This window comes from Leucoraja erinacea, unplaced genomic scaffold (assembly GCF_028641065.1).
Source record: "Leucoraja erinacea ecotype New England unplaced genomic scaffold, Leri_hhj_1 Leri_1232S, whole genome shotgun sequence".
Classification (NCBI taxonomy): Eukaryota; Metazoa; Chordata; class Chondrichthyes; order Rajiformes; family Rajidae; genus Leucoraja; species Leucoraja erinaceus.
The window spans coordinates 1842-7570 of NW_026575487.1; the positions used below are offsets into that span (position 1 = coordinate 1842).

The 5729-nt window shown below is 51.9% G+C and overlaps 1 pseudogene; it reads left to right on the forward strand.

The window, feature by feature from the left end:
* Positions 1–5157: 5157 nt before the first annotated feature.
* Positions 5158–5262, forward strand: LOC129715545 (U2 spliceosomal RNA; annotated as a pseudogene).
* Positions 5263–5729: the final 467 nt, after the last annotated feature.

Consider the following 5729-nt stretch of genomic DNA (forward strand, 5'->3'; position numbering starts at 1 on the left):
GGAACTGTGTAAGTCCTCCAAGGTAAGGAGAGGGCAGCCGACAATCCTCTGGGCGTTGTCAATGGCCCTCTGGAGCGCTTTCCTCTGAGCCGCTGTGCAGCTGGTGTACCACACGCATACACAGTATGTTAGTATGCTCTCAATGGAGCACCGATAAAAGGACAGCAGCAGCCTCTGAGTGATGTTGTTCTTCCTGAGCACCCTCAGGAAGTGCAGTCTCTGCTGGACCTTTTTCAGAAGCGCAGTGGTGTTCACGCTCCACGTCAGGTCCTCCTCAATATGGATTCCCAGGAAGCGGAAATCCACCACCCTCTCTACACAGTCCCCTCTGATAGTCAATGGTACCATGTCCGTTTTATTCTTCCTGAAGTCTATTATTACTTCCTTTGTCTTTAAGGTGTTGAGGAGCAGGTTATTTTCTTCGCACCACACTGTCAGCTGCTCCACCTCATCCCGGTAGGCGTACTCGTCCCCCCCGGAGATGAGTCCCACCACCGTAGTGTCATCCGCAAATTTGACAATGGTGTTGCTGTGGTGGGCGGGGGTGCAGTCATGTGTGTAGATGGTGTAGAGCAGGGGGCTCAGTACGCAGCCCTGTGGAGAGCCGGTACTGAGGCTGAGGGCCGTGGATGTATGATGGCCCACTCTGACTCTCTGGCTGCGACCCGACAGGAAGCTATTTATCCACGTACAGGTGGAGTGTGGAAGTCCCAAGTCCCCCAGTTTGTCCACCAGTTTGTGGGGAAGGATGGTATTAAAAGCAGAGCTGTAGTCCACAAAGAGCATCCGCACGTAGCTCCCCTGCTGCTCCAGGTGAGACAGTGCAGCATGGAGAGCTGTGGCTACAGCGTCCTCTGTGGATCTATTTGCTCTGTACGCAAACTGGTGGGGGGTCAAAGCTTCGGGGCAGGAGTGATGTGATATGACCCCGGACCAGTTTTTCAAAACACTTCATCACCACTGGTGTGAGTGCGACTGGCCGGTAGTCGTTGAGGCTGGAGATGTTGGTTTTTTTGGGCAAGGGGACTATGGTGGAGGACTTCAGACAGGGTGGGACAGTGGACTGGGCCAGAGACTGGTTAAAAATCCTTGTAAAGACTCCAGCCAGCTGGTCTGCGCAGTCCTTCAACACGCGTCCAGAGACGCCGTCAGGTCCAGCAGCCTTCCTTGGGTTGATGGCCCGCAGAGTGCGCCTCACCTCATGCTCCTCTATCTTGAGGGTTAGGCTGCTGTGGACCATGTGCTGTGATGTGGCTGTCTCGGGTGGCTCCACTTCAAAGCGAGCAAAGAAGAGGTTCAGCTCCTCTGCCAACGAGGCGTCACCTTCAACAGCTCCAAGGTTGGTCTTATAGTTGGTGAGATACTGGATCCCCTGCCACACCTGCCTGCTGTTGTTACTGTCTAGGTGGTCCTCTATCTTCCTCCTGTAGTTTGATTTGGTCTCTCTGATGCCTCTCTTCAGGTTAGCTCGGGCCATGCTGTATAAAGCCCTATCGCCAGACCTAAAAGCGGTGTTCCTCTCTTTCAACAGCCGCTGGACCTCCCGGGTCATCGAGGGCTTCTGGTTGGGGTAGACCCGGATGCGTTTGTCCACTGTGACCGTGTCCATGCAGTTTTTAATGTAACACAGTACACTGTCTGTGAACACCTCCAGGTCCCGGTGTTCAAACACCTCCCAGTTGGTCCTGTCGAAACAGTCCTGCAGCTGCTGAGAAGCACCATCAGGCCAGGTTGTGATGGTCTTTGTAATAGTAGGAGCGGTTTTCCTGAGGGGGGCATATGCAGGAATTAAGAGCAGGGACATATGGTCAGACTGGCCCAGGTGTGGTAGTGGTCTAGCCCTGTAGCCCAGCTTGATGTTGGAGTAGACCTTGTCCAGGGTGTTAGCTCCTCTTGTAGCACATTTAACATGCTGGTAGAATTTGGGCAGCATTTTCTTCAAGTCCGCGTGGTTAAAGTCCCCTGCTATGATGTGAACACCGTCAGGATATATGCTCTGTTGACTGCTAATGCTACCATACAAATGACCGATAGCCGAGTTAGCATTGGCATCCGGTGGTATGTACACAGCAGTTATCATGACAACAGTAAACTCTCTAGGGAGGTAAATGGGCCTGCATTTAACAGTCACATACTCCAGGTTCGGGGAGCAGTGACTGTCCACAATCACTGTGTTTGTACACCAGGTGTTGTTCACGTACACACAGAGCCCTCCACCTCTGCTCTTACCAGAGTCTCTTGTCCTGTCATGACGCTGTGCTGTGTAGCCTGCTAGCTCGATAGCAGAGTCCGGGATGAGAGAATGAAGCCAGGTCTCCGTGATCAACAGGATACAGCTGTCCTTCACGACGTTGTTAGCTGCAGTCTGTAGCCTCAGTTCATCCATCTTGTTAGCGAGGGATCTGGCGTTCGTTAGGAACAGGCTGGGCAGCGGTGGTTTCAGTGGCTGCCTCCGTAGCCTCGCTAGCGCGCCGGCCCTGCCGCCTCGCTTTTGCCTTCTGTCTCTGCGCCGTCTTCGCCTCCTCCCCGCGGGGATGGTGATCCACGGAGAGTCGGGGCTCCTCGCTATGTCCGCCGGGATCTCATTTGAGCGGACAAACTCGGCGGTAACCTCCCGTTCGCGACCGGCTCCGATCCTAAGAAGGTCCTGCCGGCCGTAGGCGTTGTTCGCCCGACAGTAAGTACACAAAACACAAAACAACACATACACATACACACAAAACACGAAGCACTGACCGGGAGGACATCGAGCCGCTGCAACTGTGTGCGCCGCCATCTTGTCAACTCTTGTCGTGATCTTGTCAAATGCAGAGCGATTGCACCTTAACTCTAGCAGCAGTCCCTTCCATTCCACGGTTCAATTCTTTGCGTTTTTCAGTCGAGTCTTTCAGTATCAGTAATGCATCTCGCAATCGTCTGTTTGCAGCAGCAGCCTAGGTAGACAAGTGATAACATTATTAAGTTAATGCCATGAAAGCTTTATCGCCAAATATTGTTTGCAGAAAACGTTTGCCGAAGAGCGGATAAATTGGTAACTAAAGAACAGCTTTCAAATTGTCAATTGTGTCCCCTTTCTCTTGTACTACCAAATAATGAATATGGCAAGTAGATTCTGGGGTCCTGTCTATCTCATGGAGCAGAAATCAATTTCTTGTTCACAGGAGACGGCTGGGAAGAAGGGATCCAAATTGTTACTGAGGACCCAAAGATGCTGCCCATACTCACTTCCTCAGTTTTGCGGAATAAAACATTTGCTTGCTGTTTGTAATCTCGTTCTAGTTTCAACAACTCGTACTGTCTTTTTCGATCCTGTAAGAGAAAGTATCTCATTAGTTTGAACACTGCTCTTCCTTTCCTACCTCAAGCCAATCCCCAACGATCCCAAATGAATATGGCAGACAGGATTCACATTAGAGGCAGAGGCCACTGAACTGTAATAATAATTTTATGCCACTACCTTTATCATTGCACAGTACATAGTGAGCGAGTAATTGCTTCTTAAACCCCCCCCCCCCTTTTGTTTTGTTAACTGTAAGGTTTTGGGACGGGTCCTAGGTTTTTTACCGTGCCATATACATCTTGACAATATTTTGTCCCATTCATTAAATTTTTAATTAATCTCTATTGGTAGGGTCTGAAATAAATATAACAGTCTTGGCAATATGTTCATTTTAGATTCAATTCTCGAGCTGAGAATTAAGAAAGGAATTAGGTTCCATCAAGCTATATCCTCCTTAATTTGTTGGTGTATAGGTGAATAGTTGCATTCTGATAATTCTGTAAAATCCCTTGGTATAATGATGCCCAAATATTTGAGATGTTCTGCTTGCCATGCCAGAGGGTACCTACTTCTGACTTCTGCTGATGGGCTGTAGTTGTATGTAAGCAGTTGTGTTTTACCTATGTTAATCTTGTATCTTGATAGTTGACCGTATTGTTCGAGTGATTGCATCAATTTAGGTAGAGAGTTTGTTTGCCCCAAATAAATCAAAATGTCATCCGCATAACAGGCCAATTTATGTTCTGTCCCTTGAATAATAATACCTTTTATTTCTTCATTTTACTTCGGAGTCACGTGAGTGACTTCGTGAAGAACCCCGCTTCCACGCATGCGTGCCATATCGCTACACGCATTGCAACGAGTCACACAGGGGGGAACGACGTTCCCCAAAGCGGGAGAATTTGAAAGTCGGGAACAGCAGGTAAGAGACTCTGCGTTCCTTTTTTCTACTTACCTTTTAGGAGGCTGCGGAAAGCTGGCGGGGAGACCCGTGGAGTGCGAGCAGCCGGCAGCAGCAACAGCACGAGTTTCCCTGGAGGGGAAAAACCTGTGCCCGACTTCGCTCCCGCACCGGCAAAATTCACTTCTCGGCCGGGCGGGAAGCAAAGCAAAGAGGTCCCGTATGCCAGTCTCAAGCGAGACTGGCTTGGGAGCAGTCGCTAGCGGCCAGCGCGGAGGCAGCAGGACAGAGAGCACGGACCAGCGCTGTAAGTACCCGGGGTACACAGCAGGGCTGGAAACGCTCAGCGAGTGCAGCGGCACTAACGGAGCTAAGGAACTGGGGACGTTCGGGCCGAAAACCTTCTTCAAAAGGTAAGCACCGGGGTTGGCCCAAGGGGTCCCTAGGAACAGCCGGATTTTTACCGGCTGCGGATCTGCCACGAAGGACCAGGCCCGTGAACACCGGGGTTGGTCCGAGCGGCTCGAAACCGACACGCAGGGAACGACGTTCACCAGCGGGAGAATGAAAAGTCGGGAACAGCAGGTAAGAGACTCTGCGTTTCCTTCCACTTACCCTTTAGGTGCAGACATGGACCGGGTCCATGTAAGCTGCAGAATGCCGGCGGGAGAACCGCGGAGTGCAGGCAGCCGGCAGGAGAGCAGCCGGCAGCGGCAGCAGCAGCGGCAGCCGGCAGCGGCAGCAGCGGCAGCCGGCAGCGGCAGGAGCAGCATGGGCACATCGATTCCCGGAGAGGGAAAACACCTGTGCCCAACTTCGCTCCAGCACGATGGGAAAATTCATTTCTCAGCAGCAGCACTAACGGCCAGCGCCGAGGCCAAGCACTTTGCAGTGCAGTTGACTGGCTGCAATAGACCGCGAGGGACCAGTAATGTGAGTACCGGGGTCGGTCCCAGCGGGTTTTTTAGTTACAGATATCGCTTCTTGGGCCTTTTGGCTAAGATCAACTATAGTAGCTGTTATTATCAGTTTTAATATCTTATAGGTCCCTTATCTAAGGACCATATAAGCAGGAGTGCCCAGAATTGAGGGCATTAGAGTGGGGTTGACCGGCTGCAACGACCGCAAGGGACCAGTACCGTCAGTATGGGGGTCGGTCCCAGGGGTCTGAGATAAAGGAGCAGCCAGGAGCGCTGAGAGCGTTGGAGCCGGGTTAAAGAAATGGAATAGATGGAATCAGCTGTGCCAGATGTCCTCCACACCAGCCATATCCACTCCACGGAAGGAAGGACAAAGCTGGAGAAGGAGGACCGTGGAACAGCGGGCAGCCAGCAGCAGCCAGCGGCACTTGGATCAACCGTAGTGGGATCAGCTGTGCCCGATGTCGGCCCCGCACCGGCCAGATCCATGCGGCCGAGCGGTAAGGCTAGACACAAATCAAACAAGGTAGTGGACTCAGAAGGGTCCGACTTTGCATAACCGCCGGCAACCAGCGCCCGAGAGCGCTGGAGCGGGAAGAAGCGGTGTATGGAGCCTTGCTCCAACGTG